The following is an 18,474-nucleotide window of genomic DNA, read 5'->3' as shown; positions in this document are numbered from 1 at the left end:
GTATTCAGGGCAATTAGGGGGACATAAATTAAGTTACTTACATTGTGTCTGCCAACGTTCCAAGGATAATTTAATGCAGCATTATGACGACTCATTGTTACAACGGTAGGGATTAACTGATCTGATCTTGGGTCATTGATAAGTCATTGTTTCAACGCAGCCTTGAAATACGTGGACGGAGTCCAGGAGCCAAGATGATTTGGATGGACTTCGTCATTCCTGTAAAGTATCTTCTGTTTCCAGAAGGTGTCAAAGTTATCTATAAAAGTGACTCCAGCAGAGCCTACAATAATCTTTTAGCCAGATTTGTAAGGCCAGTAGCCTGCTGAATCTTTCACACCCCAAAGAACACAGCGGCCGCCATCATTCTTCAATGGAAGGAGTTTGGAACCACCAAGACTAGAGCTAGAGCTGGCTGCTGGCCAAACTGAGCAATCAGGGGAGAAAGGCATTGGTCAGGGAGGTGACCAAGAACCAGATGGTCATTTTTACGGAGCTCCAGAGTTCCTCTGTGGAGATGGGAGAAGGACAAACATCTTTGCAGCACTCTACCAATCAGGCCTTTATGGTGGAGTGGCCAGATGGAAGCAACTCCTCAGTAAACAACACATGACAGCCCGCTTGGAGTTTGCCAAAAGGCACCTAAATTACTCAGACCATGAGAAACAAGATTTTCTGGTCTGATGAAACCAAGATTAAGCTCTTTTGCCTGAATGCCAAGCGTCACGTTTGGAGTGAAACATGGCACCATCCCTACGGTGAAGCATTATGCTGTGGGGATGTTTTTCAGCGGGAGGGACTGGGAGACTAGTCAGGATCGAGGCAAAGATAAACAGAGCAAAGTACAGAGAGATCCTTGATGAAATCCTGCTCCAGGACCTCAGACTGGGGTGAAGGTTTGCCTTCCAACAGGACAACAACCCTAAGCACACAGCCAAGAAACTGAGTTAGTGGCTTCAAGACAAGTCTCTGAATACCCAGCCAGAGCAAGGACTTGAACCCGATAAAACATATCTGGAAAGACCTGAAAATAGCTGTGCAGCGAAGCTCCCATCTAACCTGACAGAGCTTGAGAGGATCTGCAGAGAAGAATGGGAGAAACTCCCCAAATACAGATGTGCTAAGCTTGTAGCGTCATACCCAAGAAGAGTCGATGATGTAATCGCTGCCAAAGGTGCTTCAACAAAGTACTAACTAAAGTGTCTGAATACTTATGTAAATGTAATATTTCAGTTTTTTCAAAAATTCTAAAAACCTATAATAACAAAGTGAAAACAGTTTATCGTGTGTAGATTGATGAAAATGTGGAACAAGTCAAGGGGTCTGAATACTTTCTGAATGCACTGTACATGTGTGTAAAATTGTGAAGTGTTGTTGCTACAGGGGGGGTTGTTTTTGTTTAATTAAATAGGGTTAAATATTTTCCTTTAGCTAATTGATCTTGGAATCTGATGTATTACCACAAATATTATAAAATCATTATTTTCAAGCGAGTTTGGTGCCTGAGTTTCTACATATGATCTATGTGCCCCCCACTCTACAGGAATAATACAAGCCTACTGCTGTGAGTTTAAGCTGTTCCAACATAATCCAAAGGATGGCAGCCTAAAATCCCAATCCTGCTATATTGCATGTACAGTGGGTATAGAAAGTCACCACCCCCTTTCAAAATGTTCACCTTTTGTTGCCTTACAGCCCTTTTGTTGCCCTACAGGCTGTAAGGCAACAAACGGTGAACATTTTGAAAGGGGGTGGTGACTTTCTATACCCACTGTAACTAGAACATTATTTCATGCAAAACAGGCTGCCTAGACAACAAATTAGTTGTGACCAACATCATGAGGCTTTTTTGTTATTATTGCAAATCAAAAATTGGATACGGTTTATGAAAACATTGCAACAAAGTAATGATATATACTTTTCCCCAAAAAAATTCTATATGGAAAATTACAATATAGTTATGCACCCCCGGATTCAGCCTCAGGTCTTCAGGGTTGAGCCTCGAATGTTCTGAATGTCCAGTGAAGTCCCTGCATAAGACCAAATTCGAGCTGGTTGGTCAGATATATGCACAAACTAATCCAAACTGTTTCGGCTTGGAAGCATGCCGACACCTTTAGGGTACGCTACGACCGCTGGTGGGCAAACTGCAAGTAGCCATGTGGTCCTCTTTCTAACCCTGGTCTGAAAATGCATCCATCCTCTCCTTACTCTCAGGAGATCTTATGAAGATAATTTGACAGGAATGCTATGGCTATCTCTGGCTGAAAAAGATGAAGAAAGAAACACATTTCTCACATTTTCTCCAGCCAACTTTGTGGGGAGCTTATTGTGCTCAGACTGCAATAAGATGAAAGCCAACTCATTTGGCCTTATTTTTATTTTATCTTTTATCCTTATTTTAAATCGGATTGGTTATTATGAGATAAGGTGGTCAAATAGTACAGAGTACTAGGCTCATACATTTTGGGGCGGCAGGTGGTTAGAGCTTTGGGCCAGTAACTGATTGAATCCCCGAGCTGATAAGGTAAACATCTGTTGTTCTGCCCCTGAACAAGGCAGTTAACCCACTGTTCCTAGGCCGTCATTGTAAATAAGAATGTGTTCTTAACTGACTTGCCTGGTTAAATAAAAATAAATAAAAAATAAAGTTTCTTACAGGAGTGTGTGTGTCTGTAGGGCAGCCCTCGGAGTGCCTCTTATTAACTGTATGCAAGAATTTCCTCTGTGTTGTATTTGGAATTCAACATTCTCTGTGTTGATCTTACCAACTCCCATTGTCACACCTCTAAGAGATGGTTATGTTGTGATAACATCCTGTAGGTCTGATATCTGATTGGAGGTTAACTTTACAGTAATACTATTGGTCAGCAACTCAGATTTTGAATCCAAACAACTCAAATGCATATAAAAGGGTCTTAGATTAATTGTTCTTTCTCTTATCTTCTTGCCACTAGGGGGGTGCCATTTCGACATAGCACAAATTCGTAGCCAAATTAAACTGCCTCGTACTCAATTCTTGCTCGTACAATATGCATATTATTATTACTATTGGATAGAAAACACTCTCTAGTTTCTAAAACCGTTTGAATTATGTCTGTAAGTGAAACAGAACTCGACTTAGAGCAATTCTCCTATGAGGATTTGAAAATGGTGAAATCTGCTTGCTGTTCCCAGACCTGTAGATAACCCTGACTGTCTTCTATTGGTTGAGATGCACTGCATACGCCTTCCCCTGGTTGTTACCGAATGGGGAGAGTTGAAATGGAGTCTCTACGTAGTTCAGAAAGTTGATAAATTGATTGGAACCGAGGTGTCCACCCTTTTGGACCTTCGCGCTGACGCAGAGAGGGTCTTGGAATGTCTTTTTAGAAGCTCTGGTTTTAGAAACTAGATATATCCGGCTCTGTTTTTATTCGATATAGGCTTTAAAGACATCATAATCTTGTTATTTTAAACCGATTTATATCAGTTTATGTCAGTATATTGCGATTTTCGGGCATTTCATTTTCTGGCGTTGTAGGAAGTTGGGTATCTCTCTCTCGAATGCCATTGTGTACTGCTAATTGCAACGTCGAAGGAAACATTCTCCAACCCAGCAACGATTCTTTTGGCCAACGGACACCTTTCCCAAGATTCTGATGGGAGTTCAGCTAATAGTAAGTACTATTTATGCTGATAATTCGTTGTTCTGTTGAAAAAGTAAAATGTATAAGACGCCATTATTTTCCGTGTAGCGTTGCGCTATCGCACCCTGTATTGCACCCAGTATTGCGCAGTAAGGTTAATTTTAAAAATGTAATTCAGCGACTGCATTAAGAACTAATTTGTCTTTCAATTGCTGTCCACCCTGTATTTTTTAGTCAAGTTTATGATTATTTATTGATTAGACTAGGTGACTCTCCAAGATGGCGACCGACATTTTTCTGGGCAGCTTGGCAACTTTTCTCATTGTATAAGCACGATATGTGCCGCTAAATATGCACATTTTCGAACAAACTCTATATGCATTGTGTAATATGATGTTACAGGACTGTCATCTGAAGAATTCTGAGAAGGTTAGTGAAAATTAATATTTTTGGTGGTGAATACGTTATCGCTATGTTTGGCTGGAATCAATGCTGTTGTTTGGTTTGCTACTGTGCTAAGCTAATATAACGCTATATTGTGTTTTCGCTGTAAAACACTTAGAAAATCTGAAATATTGTCTGGATTCACAAGATCTGTGTCTTTCAATTGCTGTACGCTGTGTATTTTTAAGAAATGTTTTATGATGAGTAATTAGGTAATACACGTTGCTCTCTGTAGTTATTCTAGTCGAGTTGTGATGGTGGCTGCAATGGTAAACTATGATTTATACCTGAAATATGCACATTTTTCTAACAAAACCTATGCTATACAATAAATATGTTATCAGACTGTCGTCTGATGAGGTTGTTTCTTGGTTAGTGGCTATTTATATCTTTATTTGGTCGAATTTGTGATAGCTACTGATGGAGTCAAAAACTGGTGGAGTAAAAAAAAAAGTGTCTTTTGCTAACGTGGTTAGCTAATAGATTTACATATTGTGTCTTCCCTGTAAAACATTTTAAAAATCAGAAATGATGGCTTGATTACCAAGATGTGTATCTTTCATCTGGTGTCTTGGACTTGTGATTTAATGATATTTAGATGCTACTATTTACTTGTGACGCTATGCTAGCTATGCTAGTCAGCTTTTTTACTGGTGGGGGTGGTGGGGGGTGCTCCCGGACCCGGGTTTCTGAGGAAGTAGAGGTTATGCTGTGGTAAGATACCTATGCTCTTCTCTCTCCCATGAGGTATGGGCCATGGTACAAGCCATGGTTCCTTTGTCTCTCTTTCTCTCTCTGATCATGCTTAGAAAAATGCCCTGTAATGCTTTGCAACTTGAGCATTATGGCCTTGTAATTTATGTGAATCCATTCATTTTGCAAAGTAATTAATTTAACTTGTATTTTTTTTTTTATTCTTCAGCCTCCTGAGTCTAGACCACACTGTCTGCTTTCCACCTTCTCCACTGCAGTCCCATCGATGTGGATAGGGGGGTGCTCCCTCTGCTGTTTCCTGAAGCCCATGATCAGCGCCTTTGTTTTGTTGGCGTTGAGTGAGCGGTTATTTTCCTGGAACCACACTCCCAGGGCCCTCACCTCCTCCCTGTAGGCTGTCTCGTCATTGTTGGTAATCAGGCCTACTACTGTTGAGTCATCTGCAAACTTGATGATTGAGTTGGAAGCGTGTGAGGCCACGCTGTCATGGATGAACAGGGAGTACAGGAGGGGGCCCCAGTGTTGAGGATCAGCGAAGTAGAGGTGTTGTTTCCTTTTTGATGAACAGTTCATCAAACACACAGACTGTTAGTTGCCTGGCAGGGAACAAGCCTCTTGTCCACCAATATAGTAGTTGTCAATCTTGCTGTCTTCTTCCGACGGCAAGGAGGTATGGCTCCCATCAAGATGGTGTTCAATGCTGTAGCATGACTGCAACACACTAAGGGTATTTTTAAGTCACTCTACACATGTTAAAACAATGAAGAGACAACCCAAAAAAGAAATTACACAACAATCACTGTGTCATCTTACCTGATGAAAGTGCACTAGTCTGCCCACAGCATTACTGGCACTGATCTTGGTCTTCTTTCCTCCTGCTGGTTGTTGGAAGAGATGAAGTAGCAGCAGCAGGGAGGATATATAATTTCCCAGTTTGAGGGCAAGAAAAGGCAAACACCCCAAATCACATAAAACAATATCGCTGAGTTTGGAACATTGCATAACACACGAGAGAATCCACTTACTGGTTTTGCTGTCATTCTCTGGCAGTTTTTCAGCAGACTTTCAGGAGGCGAAGCAAATTGGTGGTCGTAGTCAAGGATTTTGCCAGTTTGATGACTTCAATACAGTGTCCCACTTTTCAGGAGCTTAGAGGATGTTTCATCATCGAACATCAGCAAAAAGTCCTGGTTCACCTAAACAAAGTGAATCAACTCAACTTCATGAGTTGGCCTGCTCGCCTCCCTACCTCTGAAGAAGTACAGTTCCCGCTCAGCCCAGTCAAAACTGTTCGCTGCTCTGGCACCCCAATGGTGGAACAAACTCCCTCACGACGCCAGGTCAGCGGAGTCAATCACCACCTTCCGGAGACACCTGAAACCCCACCTCTTTAAGGAATACCTAGGATAGGATAAAGTAATCCTTCTAACCCCCCCCCTTAAAAGATTTAGATGCACTATTGTAAAGTGGCTGTTCCACTGGATATCATAAGGTGAATGCACCAATTTGTAAGTCGCTCTGGATAAGAGTGTCTGCTAAATGACTTAAATGTAAATGTAAATGACCAACTCATGTTCTCAATCAAGACAAATAGCCAGTAGTTCTGATTCCAAGACATACTACATCACTCACCATTCCTGATTTCCAGAAACCTGTGAAAGACTGTAAGGACGTCTCTGCTATAAACTAGCTCCTGGCAATACTGGAACACCTCCTTTATCTTCTGCTAGATTTGTTTTTCATCAGCCGAGTGGACAAGGAGTGATATGGCCTCCTTGCAAGCATCACCAACAAGCTTGTGGTCCAGGTCAGTCTTCCTCCTATGGGTTGGGCCTCCCGACTGGGAGATAATTCAGATATATTTTACCCGCGTCAGGATCATAGAAGTGTTCCTTAGATGTGGGAAAAGGTGACCATCATGGTAGTCAAACGGTTATTATTTTTTAGACATGATTCTATGACTATTTGATGCCCCTTTCTGTCCACAGGACAAGTGTCAAAATATTAAAGCAAGCATGCTCTACCAGCACTTACAAAGCCTTTTTGAGAAGGAGGGTTCCCACTTGTCAACAGAGAGAACGTTATGCTCTTGGAATAGTGACTTGATCTGTCCTTAGTTGAGAGATCCTTTTTCTATCAAACGGTAAAGCATACACACGCCAAATATGTTTAACCATTTGTTGATGAAGGTACTGCATCTTTCCACAGTCTCATACTGATGCCAAATAACATAAATGTATAGTTTGATTGTTTTGATCCATTGTTTGTGGCCAGATTGGAAAATGAGAAGGTATCCCCTACATCTATTTCATGTGGCTGACTAAGATGGCAATCATCTCTCTCCTGGTTCTGTGGTCCAATATTTTGGTTGTCTGGTACTCATCGAATACGTCTTGCCCACCAGGTCTACTAGTCAGGGCATCTCGGACCATCTATGAAGACAAGAGAAAAGTTAATCGATTTGGGGTTGGTTAATGCTGTTGGAATCTCCATGAAGAGCAAACACAGAAATGGGATTATCAACATCCAATATCAGTTATCATTGTACCTCTTTTGCTACTGTGGAGTCGATGACCTCATCTCCTAAGGTTGTGTTGGCCTTTTTAGACGGTCTTCCTGGAGATCTCAGGTCTAAATCACTTGACGAGAGGGATAATGTGTATGTGCATGAACTAGGTGTTGAACAGCATGCAGGAGAAAAGTCTGAGCACAAACAATGGATCAAAGCAATCAATCTGTACATTTATGTTATTTGATATCATTATGTGAGACTGTAGAAAGATACCTTCATGAAGATCTTTGATTGTGAGGCACAGGTCTGGATTGGCCTTAATCAGGTCCAGCAGGACATCCTCCTCCACCTCAGTTTGGGAATCATCAAACATTTGTATTTGTATTGAAGAGGGCAGTCCAAACCGATTTTGGACTACATAAAAGAGAGACTAATCAGAATACAGGGAGGTAAGCCACCTAGGGGGCAACATAATGGGTCTGACCCAAATCAAGTCCAAGGGTTTAATTAAGAAAATACATCAGACAGAGCATATATTCACCTTGATTGATGACATCTCCGTATGAGAACCCAGGCTGAAACTTCATGAACTTCTTGCATTTTTGGTGTTGGACTTTCACCAACATGTTACACTGCACTGCTGCATAATGCAATTACACACAATGTCATATTTCAGTTCAATTTGGTTGCAAACATGTTATGGTGAAGCTGTACATATGGAAACAATCACACAAAATGGCCCTTTATACCCTCTCCCCTGCAGTGTATCAACCATTTGTTCCAAATGCCACTTTAATGATGCAACAGGCCTGCCTGCAGATCTGGGGCTTGGCAAGGCAATATTCCAGTGAAATCAACCAACCAATCTAACTAGCTATGACCACCACTCAAATCTATAGGAAATATAAACTGACCAATACAGTCGTGGCCAAAAGTTGAGAATGACACAAATATACATTTCACAAAGTCTGCTTCCTCAGTTTGTATGATGGCAATTTGCATATACTCCAGAATGTTGTGAAGAGTGATCGATCAGATGAATTGCAATTAATTGCAAAGTCCCCCTTTGCCATGCAAATTAACTGAATCCCAAAAACAACATTTCCACTGCATTTCAGCCCTGCCACAAAAGGACCAGCTGACATCATATCAGTGATTCTCTCATTAATACAGGTGTGAGTGTTGACGAGGACAAGGCTGGAGATCACTCTGTCATGCTGATTGAGTTCGAATAACAGACTGAAAGCTTCAAAAGGAGGGTGGTGCTTGGAATCAATGTTCTTCCTCTGTCATTCATGGTTACCTGCAAGGAAACACGTGTCGTCATCATTGCTTTGCACAAAAAGGGCTTCACAGGCAAGAATATTGCTGTCAGTAAGATTGCACCAAAATCAACCATTTATCGGATCATCAAGAACTTCAAGGAGAGCGGTTCAATTGTTGTGAAGAAGGCTTCAGGGCGCCCAAGAAAGTTCAGCAAGCGCCAGGACCGTCTCCTAAAGTTCATTCAGCTGCGGGATCGGGGCACCACCAGTACAGAGCTTGCTCAGGAATGGCAGCAGGCAGGTGTGAGTGCATCTGCACGCACAGTAAGGCGAAGACTTTTGGAGGATGGCCTGGTGTCAAGAAGGCCAGCAAAGAAGCCACTTCTCTCCAGGAAAAACATCAGGGACAGACTGATATTTTGCAAAAGGTACAGGGATTGGACTGCTGAGGACTGAGGTAAAGTCATTTTCTCTGATGAATCCCCTTTCCGATTGTTTGGGGCATACGGAAAAAAGCTTGTCTGGAGAAGACAAGGTGAGCGCTACCATCAGTCCTGTGTCATGCCAACAGTGAAGCATCCTGAGACCATTCATGTGTGGTGTTGCTTCTCAGTCAAGGGAGTGGGCTCACTCACAATTTTGCCTAAGAGCACAGCCATGAATAAAGAATGGTACCAACACATCCTCCGAGAGCAACTTCTCCCAACCATCCAGGAACAGTTTGGTGACGAGCAATGCCTTTTCCAGCATGATGGAGCACCTTGCCATAAGGCAAAAGTGATAACTAAGTGGCTCGGGGAATAAAACATTGACATTTTGGGTCCATGGCCAGGAAACTCCCCAGACCTTAATCCCATTGTGAACTTGTGGTCAATCCTCAAGAGGCAGCTGGACAAACAAAACCCACAAATTCTGACAAACTCCAAGCATTGATTATGCAGGAATGGGCTGCCATCAGTCAGGATGTGGGCCAGAAGTTAATTGACAGCATGCCAGGGCGGATTGCAGAGGTCTTGAAAAAGGATCAAAACTGCAAATATTGACTCTTTGCATCAACTTCATGTAATTGTCAATAAAAGCATTTGACACTAATGAAATGCTTGTAATTATACTTCAGTATTCCATAGTAACATCTGACAAAAACATCTAAAGACACTGAAGCAGCAAACTTTGTGAAAATGTATATTTGTGTCATTCTCAAAACGTTGGCCACGACTGTACATTTCAAGCCATAATGGCTTGAACACAATGTCTGATGTGTGATTAACAACAAGCACACACCCTAGACATGTTAATCTAAATGACCGAGGACAACCCTATCACATCTGGCCACTTGCGCTATCTAGCTAACGTTAGCGCTAAGTTACAAGATGTTGAGGTCGATGTTGTAGCTAGCAATATAGCTAGCTAGCTATCTAACAATTTATAGCTAGCTAGCTATCTAACAATTTCTGTCCAGACAAACATTCTTAGTTATATGCATTTTGAAGAACAAATTAGTAGATACGAGCCATGTTGTTACCTTCACTTCCTGGCTAGCTACATGCTGCACCAAACGAGGCTCAAATTGATCACACTTGGTCACACCCCAATTAACACCATGCACGTGTGGCACCACCTTTGTTAGTTGGCCTCATGAATTCAACACGCACATGGTTGAAATCACCTAACGGTACAGCCTAACTCTGATCCTTTTGGATTTCGATTCATTTTCTTAAATCTAATGAACTAATGAAGTTGAGACAAAGTTCCCGCTAACATTTAGCTAGATAGCTAATTAATCTAGCACTAACGTTAACTAACCACGTTAGCTAGCTAGCAACCTTCTAAATCTAAACTTCGCAGATATAGCTATATCTACAAACAAAGATCTCGACCATACACTTTGCCGATATAACAAGTTTGGCCACCAACTAACTTAATAAAAAATATATTAAAACATGAACGTATTACTTACCATTCACTGCTGCACAATTCCAGCTGCCCTTGCACCGTCGGCAATTAGATGAAAAGGAAGTTTCAAGTTAAAACCTGGAAGCTCAATCAACACTACTCAGTGCCACCGCCCAACCTCTGTACAGTAACTCTCACCTGGGAATTATATTAGCACAGAGGGTTAAATCAACACCTCTTAACACTAAAAATGTAACACCAAGAAAATGAACCCTTGTTAATTAACACAGGCCAATTTTCTGTGCAGTGTTCATTGGTTCCACAGACATATGAACACCATACCAATAATGAGACGATTGTGGTACTTTCGCATCCAAAAGCCGACACTACGTTCTTGAAATGTTCTGGCATTGGTTTGAAGCTGTGTTTTTAACAGTTTCACTTACACATGACTGGCAGTATTAAGCCCTATTTGCAAAATATAAAGACATAGATAAGACATAAAGATATGAGGAATAGGCCAATGCTGCTGCTCAGCTCAATAGCTGCCTTTTTAATTGGTGTATCTTAGACGTACAGTTTGGTGCATAAGCTCATGTAACAGTACTCTTCTTGCGTTGTGTACAATCAATCATCGACACGAACTCCAACTTGTAGCACCAGTCATGGAGATTTATTCAGATAGAAACAGCACAAAATTGCACGTCATGCAATGCACGGCTCACCATCCAACTCTGCATTCACGCACGCTGGTTTGGCGCTTGTTCACTGGGCAATGTAATTACCAAAATAATACAACAATTACAATATACAATATAATATTTTGAACAAAGTACCTGATAGAAACTGCACAAAATTGCACGTCATGCAATGCACGGCTCACCATCCAACTCTGCACTCACGCACTGTACAAAATATACGAACCCCCCCACCAGACACAGTAAGTTGCTAGCTAGTATTAGCGGGAATTCTCTACAACAAAATGCACAACAAATATTCACCAAAAAACGCTGCATCTTATGTGTGATGTTCGAATAACATTTACAAACAAATTGATATAAATTGTACATTTAAATCATCACTTGGGAGTATAAAAATCACTTTTGACGTACAGTGCTTTGCAACCAACAACTTACCGCTGGTTTGGTGCTTGTTCACTGGGACGATTCTAACTGAAACATCCTCCCTCGTAAGCAAGCTACGCAAACCAGCCAATAAGATGCCATGTTGAGTAGGTGAAGGCAAGATAAAACTAAAACCAAAAACCCATTGGCTTAACAATAAAGTGGCAAGGGGAATCACCAATATAACCCTGTTACACTCAGTCAGCCATGAAATGGGGCTCATAACACTTCCTTTAAGGCATAAAGAGGATTCGCGTTGTGCTGTTATTCCCTCCTGTGAACTTGGGCTGGGCGGTATACCGTAGTTTACTACATACCGGTATTGATGCATGGACAGGTTTGCGCTTTTACTTTACCTTCTATAACGTTATTTGAATGTTTGGTTTGTTAAATGTGATACGCCATTTGTAACGTCCATTTTATAATTTACACGGCTACTTGAGTCATCTCTCTCAGCCCTCTCTCTCCCTCTCCATTCCGTTTTCCACACAAACCAGCCCCCTGTCACTCAAGGAGTGTATTTGTTGTTGTTTGACCACGAGACACTTGCGTTCAGTCTGCATGGTCAATGCAGCACATGTAACAATGTTTGGTATTGGGTATTTTATTAGGATCCCCATTAGCTGTTGCTGACAATCATGCGGTTTCCACTTTGCGCCTTAATATAATTCCACAAGTGTTCTATGATTACACTATTTGTGGTTTTTACATCTGCAAACAGCTAGTTCATCTTTTCTTAGTAAGTGGAGGCTAAATTGTGTTAGTCGCTAATTGCTAGTTAGGTGGCTAGCTAATAAATGTTATGCTCCATACATACAGTAAGCTACAGTAGAAACGACATACAGAAACTATTATAACATAATAAGTCACTTACTTTGATAGAAATGCACACATTTCCAAAGTTATTATTAGTAAAGAAAACAACAATGACCACGATGCGGGCAACAGACGGAAAATGTGAACACGTGTGTGCAGATCCTGTTCTGACCGGGGAGATGCGCAAAGACCTGAGATCTCCAGAAAGACCGTCTAAAAAGTTCAAGTCTGCCCGCATCACAGTCGTTGTTGTTTTCGTTACTAATAATAACTTTGGAAATGTGTGCATTTCTATCAAAGTAAGTGCCTTATTGTGGCCTCCAACTGCTCTTAAATGCAAGTAAAACTAAATGCATGCTCTTCAACCGATCACTGCCTGCACCTGCCCGCCTGTCTAGCATCACTACTCTGGACAGTTCTGACTTAGAATATGTGGACAACTACAAATGCCTAGGTGTGTGGTTAGACTGTAAACTCTCCTTCCAGACTCACATTAAGCATCTCCAATCCAAAAATAAATCTAGAATCGGCTTCCTATTTCGAAACAAAGCATCCTTCGCTCATGCTGCCAAACATACCCTCGTAAAACTGACTATCCTACTGATCCTTGACTTCGGCAATGTCATTTATAAAATAGCCTCCAACACTCTACTCAGAAAATTGTCACCAAAGCCCCATATACAGTACTACCCACCACTGCGACCTGTATGCTCTCGTTGGCTGGCCCTCACTACATATTCGTCGCCAAACCCACTGGCTCCAGGTCACCTATAAGTCTTTGCTAGATAAAGCCCCGCTTTATCTCAGCTCACTGGTCACCATAGCAGCACCCACACGTAGCACACGCTCCAGCAGGTATATTTCACTGGTCATCCCCGAAGCCAACTTCTCATTTGGCAGCCTTTCCTTCCAGTTCTCTGCTGCCAACGAATTGCAAAAATCACTGAAATTGGAGTCTTACTAACTCACTAACTTTACAGATGTATACAGGTGCAATGATCGGTAAGCTGCTCTGACAGTTGATGCTTAAAGTGCCCACCCACCCAACTATCTCATCCCCATATTGTTATTTCTTTTTTTGCTCCTCCTTTTTTGCGCCCCAGTATCTCTACTTGAAAATTCATCTTCTGCACATCTATCACTCCAATGTTTAATTATTAAATTGTAATTATTTCGCCACTATGGCCTATTTATTGCCTTACCTCCCTAATCTTACTACATTTGCACACACTGTATATAGATTTGTCTGTTGTGTTATTGACTGTACGTTTGTTTACCCCATGTGTAACTCTGTGTTGTTTGTGTTGTACTGCTTTCCTTTATCTTGGCCAGGTCGCAGTTGTAAATGAGAACTTGTTCTCAACTGCCCTACCTGGTTAAATAAAGGTGAAATAATAAAAATAAATTATTACGTTATAATAGTTTCTGTATATTGTTTCTACTGTAGCTTACTGTATGTTTGGAGCATAATATATTTGTGTATATTCCTTATAACCGCGGACACGCGAGGTAACGTTACTAATTTCATAACCTTTATGGTGTTAAATTCGATCGTGCTTATGTAGCTAGCTACATTCTTCTATTAGCTCTGTAAAACAATGCTAATGTACCTGCATGAGACTTGATAAAGTGATGATCCTTTCCCTGCATCTGTAAATTACAATATGTGCCCATCTCTTCATGTACAATTTGACAACTGATAGGCCTAATATTGTTACGCATCAGATTAATGTCAATTTAATCTGGTCTATAAACTAACTCTTATTATGTGTGAAATTAGTTTCGGAATAGTTTAGGTATATTTTCGATAGGCCGGTTGCGCAGGCTCATTCGTTTCCCGCTCATCAAGTTGGATAGAGTCAAGGATATGTTTTGAATTATTCTAAAGGCACTGCAACACATATAATACTAGTAATAGAATTACAGTAAATGTAACAGCTTCTTTTTACAAAGTCAAATGGAAAAAAGAATGGTACAAACCCGCGTGGTCAAATTATTAACATGAGCGTCAAAACTGATAAACAGTGTCACGTTCTGACCTTTATTTTCCTTTGTTTTGTCTTTAGTTAGTATGGTCAGGGCGTGAGTTGGGGTGGGCAGTCTATGTTATGTGTTTCTATGTTTAGGTTTGTCAATTGGCCTGATATGGTTCTCAATCAGAGACAGGTGTTTTGCATTGTCTCTGATTGGGAACCATATTTAGGTTGCCTGTTTTCACTGTTGGTTTGTGGGTGTTTGTTTCCTGTGTCTGTGTTCGTGCCACACGGGACTGTTTCGGTTAGGTTACTTTGTTATTTTGTATATTTTGTCGTGTTCAGTTAATGATATTAAAACATGGACACTTACCACTCTGCGTCTTGGTCCGATCCCTGCTACACCTCCTCTTCAGACGAAGAGGAGGAAATCAGCCGTTACAAACAGGCATAACATAAACTCATCATTACACTATTGTCTTTTCTAAATAAAATCATCCTCTTCACCATTATCATTCAGTTAGGCCTAATTTAAATTCAATTGTGAAGTAAGGTGCACAATTATCACCCATTCCATCCATTGGTCATTCATTCAGTGGGCTGGCATCGTTTGCTTTCCTGGATAGAGTTAAGGATAGGTTTTGCATTATTCTAAAGGCCTACTGCAACATGTACCATGCCTTCGTTAGTAATAGAGTTATAGTAAATTAAACACTCCCATAACAGCTTCCTTTTACAATGTAAACCGTAAAAGAGAAAGTATCAACCCCCAAAGCACGTGGTCAAATGATTTACTGTTGATAAATAGGCATAATAGGCATAATAGGCATAATACAAACTCAACATTACACTATTGTCTTTCTAAATTAAATCAACCTATTCATCCCTCCTTATCATTCAGTTAGGCCTAACTTTAAATTCAATCGTGAAGTAAGGTGCACAATTATTGCCCATTCATCCATTTGTCATTCATTCCGTGAGGAGAGAGAGACGCAATAGTGTCAGAGAGGAAGAGGTGAAGGAGAGAGCTGACTCGGTACCAAAATATGTCCTCTTGAAAATAAATCATGAAGCAGTGGAAGTGGAAGTGGGGATTTGTTTGTATGGAGGGCAATGAGAGGGTGTTGAATTTAGTAAACATAAAATGTAATTTCTAATTTGCAGTGTGAGGCCTATTTAATTGAAAATATGTTTCATGATGCTTAGGTTTTTACAAATGTACTGGTATAAGGGGTCACGCGTGACATTTCATCAACTTTGAGAACAAGCATTTGATATTGCCGTTGTGCTTGTTGTTCACATGCAAATCTACCATCTCATTGGCTACAATGTCCCCGCCTCCTCCCGCCTACCTTCTGCGGACATTGATTTCCATTATTAGAGCGGAGACTTTGGGTGTTTCTCAATAGGCGCACTACCGTGCTCCGCACTCTCATGCTCTGAATGCATTCTCCGACCATATTCTCTCGAGTACGTTCTAGTGAGGACGAGAGTGTGGAGAATGCTTCAAGCAATCATTTTGAGAAGCACTCGCAACCCCCTTACTGTAGTACCTCACGCTTCACCTCCCCATTAACTGAACCTTCTTCGTGCCAGGACAATGGCAGCAATAGACGAAACAAGATATACACAAAGCATACGTTTTACTAAATAATTAAATAAGTATTCCTTCCACAAGCTTCCCACAAAAAGTTGGGTGAATTTTGGCCCATTCCTCCTGACAGAGCTGGTGTGACTGAGTCAGGTTTGTAGGCCTCCTTGCTCGCACACTATTTTTCAGTTCTGCCCACATCTATGGGATTGAGGTCAGAGCTTTGTGATGGCCACTCCAATACCTTGACTTTGTTGTCCATAAGCCATTTTGCCACAACTTTGGAAGTATGCTTGGGGTCATTGTCCATTTGGAAGACCCATTTGCAACCAAGCTTTAACTTCCTGAATGATGTCTTGAGATGTTGCTTCAAAATATCCACATAATTTTTCTCCCTCATGATGCCATCTATTTTGTGAAGTGCACCAGTCCCTCCTGCAGCAAAGCACCCCAACAACATGTTGATGCCAACCCCGTGCATCACGGTTGGGATGGTGTTCTTCAGCATGCAAGCCTCCCCCTTTTTCTCCAAACATAACACTGGTGATTATGGCCAAACAGTTCCATTATTGTTTCATCAGACCAGAGGACATTTCTCCAAAAAGTACGATCTTTGTCCCCATGTGCAGTTGCAAACCATAGTCTGGCATTTTTTATGGTGGTTTTGGAGCAATGGCTTCTTCCTTGCTGAGCGGCCTTTCGGGTTATGTCAACAGGACTTGTTTTACTGTGGATATAGATACTTTTGTACCTGTTTCCTCCAGCATCTTCACAAGGTCATTTGCTGTTGTTCTGGGATTGATTTGCACTTTTTCTCTAGGAGACAGAACGCGTCTCCTTCCTGAGCGGTATGATGGTTGCTTGGTCCCATGGTGTTTATACTTGCATACTATTGTTTGCACAGATGAATGTGGTACCTTCAGGCATTTGGAAATTCCTCCCAAGGATGAACCAGACTTGTGGAGGTCTACAATATTTTTTCTGGGGCATTCACACTCACGTAACTCATCTACTCCCCCTCTCATTACCCCCATCAGGAAGAGAGGGAGAGCCTGGTGGAGAAATGGGGAAGGAGGGAAGAGGGAGAGAGAGAACAACTGGTCCGTGTCCTCTCCAATTATGCTTCTCCTTCGAGCCGTGGTTCAGAAAGAAAGATGGCATTCATGTTGCTTAAGACTGTCCTAATTGGCAGGGGAGAAAAAACGATTGAGTAAAAATCTGGAGGGGAAATTTTCTGAGCTCCCCAGTAGAAGTTATTGGGAGGTGAAAGAGAGGTATCTTATCTTCGAGTGTGGGATGCCCCCCTGGTGTCTCTGTGAAGCCATCGGTGCCTTCTTGCCTTTTTCAGTTCCAACTTCATCATGTTCATCATGTGTGGCTTCACCATTTTTATTGTCGTCTTCAGACCCACAGCACATGTTGCAATAGGACTCTGGAGTGTGTGTGACAATCAAAGATGTAAGATGAGGAGGGTTGGGTGGGTGAGGAGGGAGGCTATTTTATTCACACACCTGGAACTTCACAGTGTGGTGATCTGAAAGCGTTCTCCAATCCCGTGGCAAAACACTTTGGAGCCCTGCAGTTTAATGAGCATTGAGGGACCTTGAGACGTACGACTGAATTGGCCCTGCTGATTTCAATAATGTTTGGCTATACTTACACACAAAAGTAAAATGTTTGAATACGAAATAGAATAAAAACATCAAATTTGATGATGGAGCTGCTGTGATATGACTGACGATGGAGAAAGTGTGATATGATTAACCCGGTACACTAGTTGTCCAAGGCCTTTGCCTTTTATAAATGTATTGTCATGGGTAAGAACAAGTTAGTAGTAGTAGCTAAAATTGCAGTACCGAGTGCCATTATGGTATAAGCATGACAAAACAGAAAAGCACCTAAGCCTATCCAGACCCAAGAAGTATCTATTCAGCATACCAATGAAAGGGCAAAAACAGTTGTAAGATCAACCCTTGCGCTGCTCTCACGTGTTTTGGCAAGCTTCAGCAGAGACCTGGGCAATGTTGTAGGCAAATAACCTGGCAAAGTATGGCACATATTATGGTCTACACAGAAACACAAGACTGTCACAAAGCTATTGGCACTATTCACCTCATTTTCAACTGAAATATGGTCCGGGTCTGTTTTTTTTTGTGTGAGGGACTTCCGGTTAAGCACCGGCCAGTAGCTAGCTAGCACCGGCCAGTAGCTAGCTAGCTAACTAACTCACTATCGCTTCTCACAACTTCCCAAACATGGATTCACGCAAACGGCATTTTATGTTCGGTAAGGGGATGCCACAATAACTGGCAGAAACGGAAGCTGTTCATGGAGTGTTTTGACCACCAAACTTTTTTGAGGAGCGAGTACAGTTGTGAGGCACCTTTTGATTTGCACCCACCTCTTAAGGACAAGGAAACTCTTCGGCTTTGGCTCAAAGCCTTGAACTTGAAGAAACCACCAAACTGACCATATGTGTGTTCCTACCACTTCATGGACAAGAGGACGACTGA

Source organism: Salvelinus namaycush, chromosome 13 (genome assembly GCF_016432855.1).
Source record: "Salvelinus namaycush isolate Seneca chromosome 13, SaNama_1.0, whole genome shotgun sequence".
NCBI lineage: Eukaryota > Metazoa > Chordata > Actinopteri > Salmoniformes > Salmonidae > Salvelinus > Salvelinus namaycush.
Note: the sequence above shows the minus strand (reverse complement) of the source record.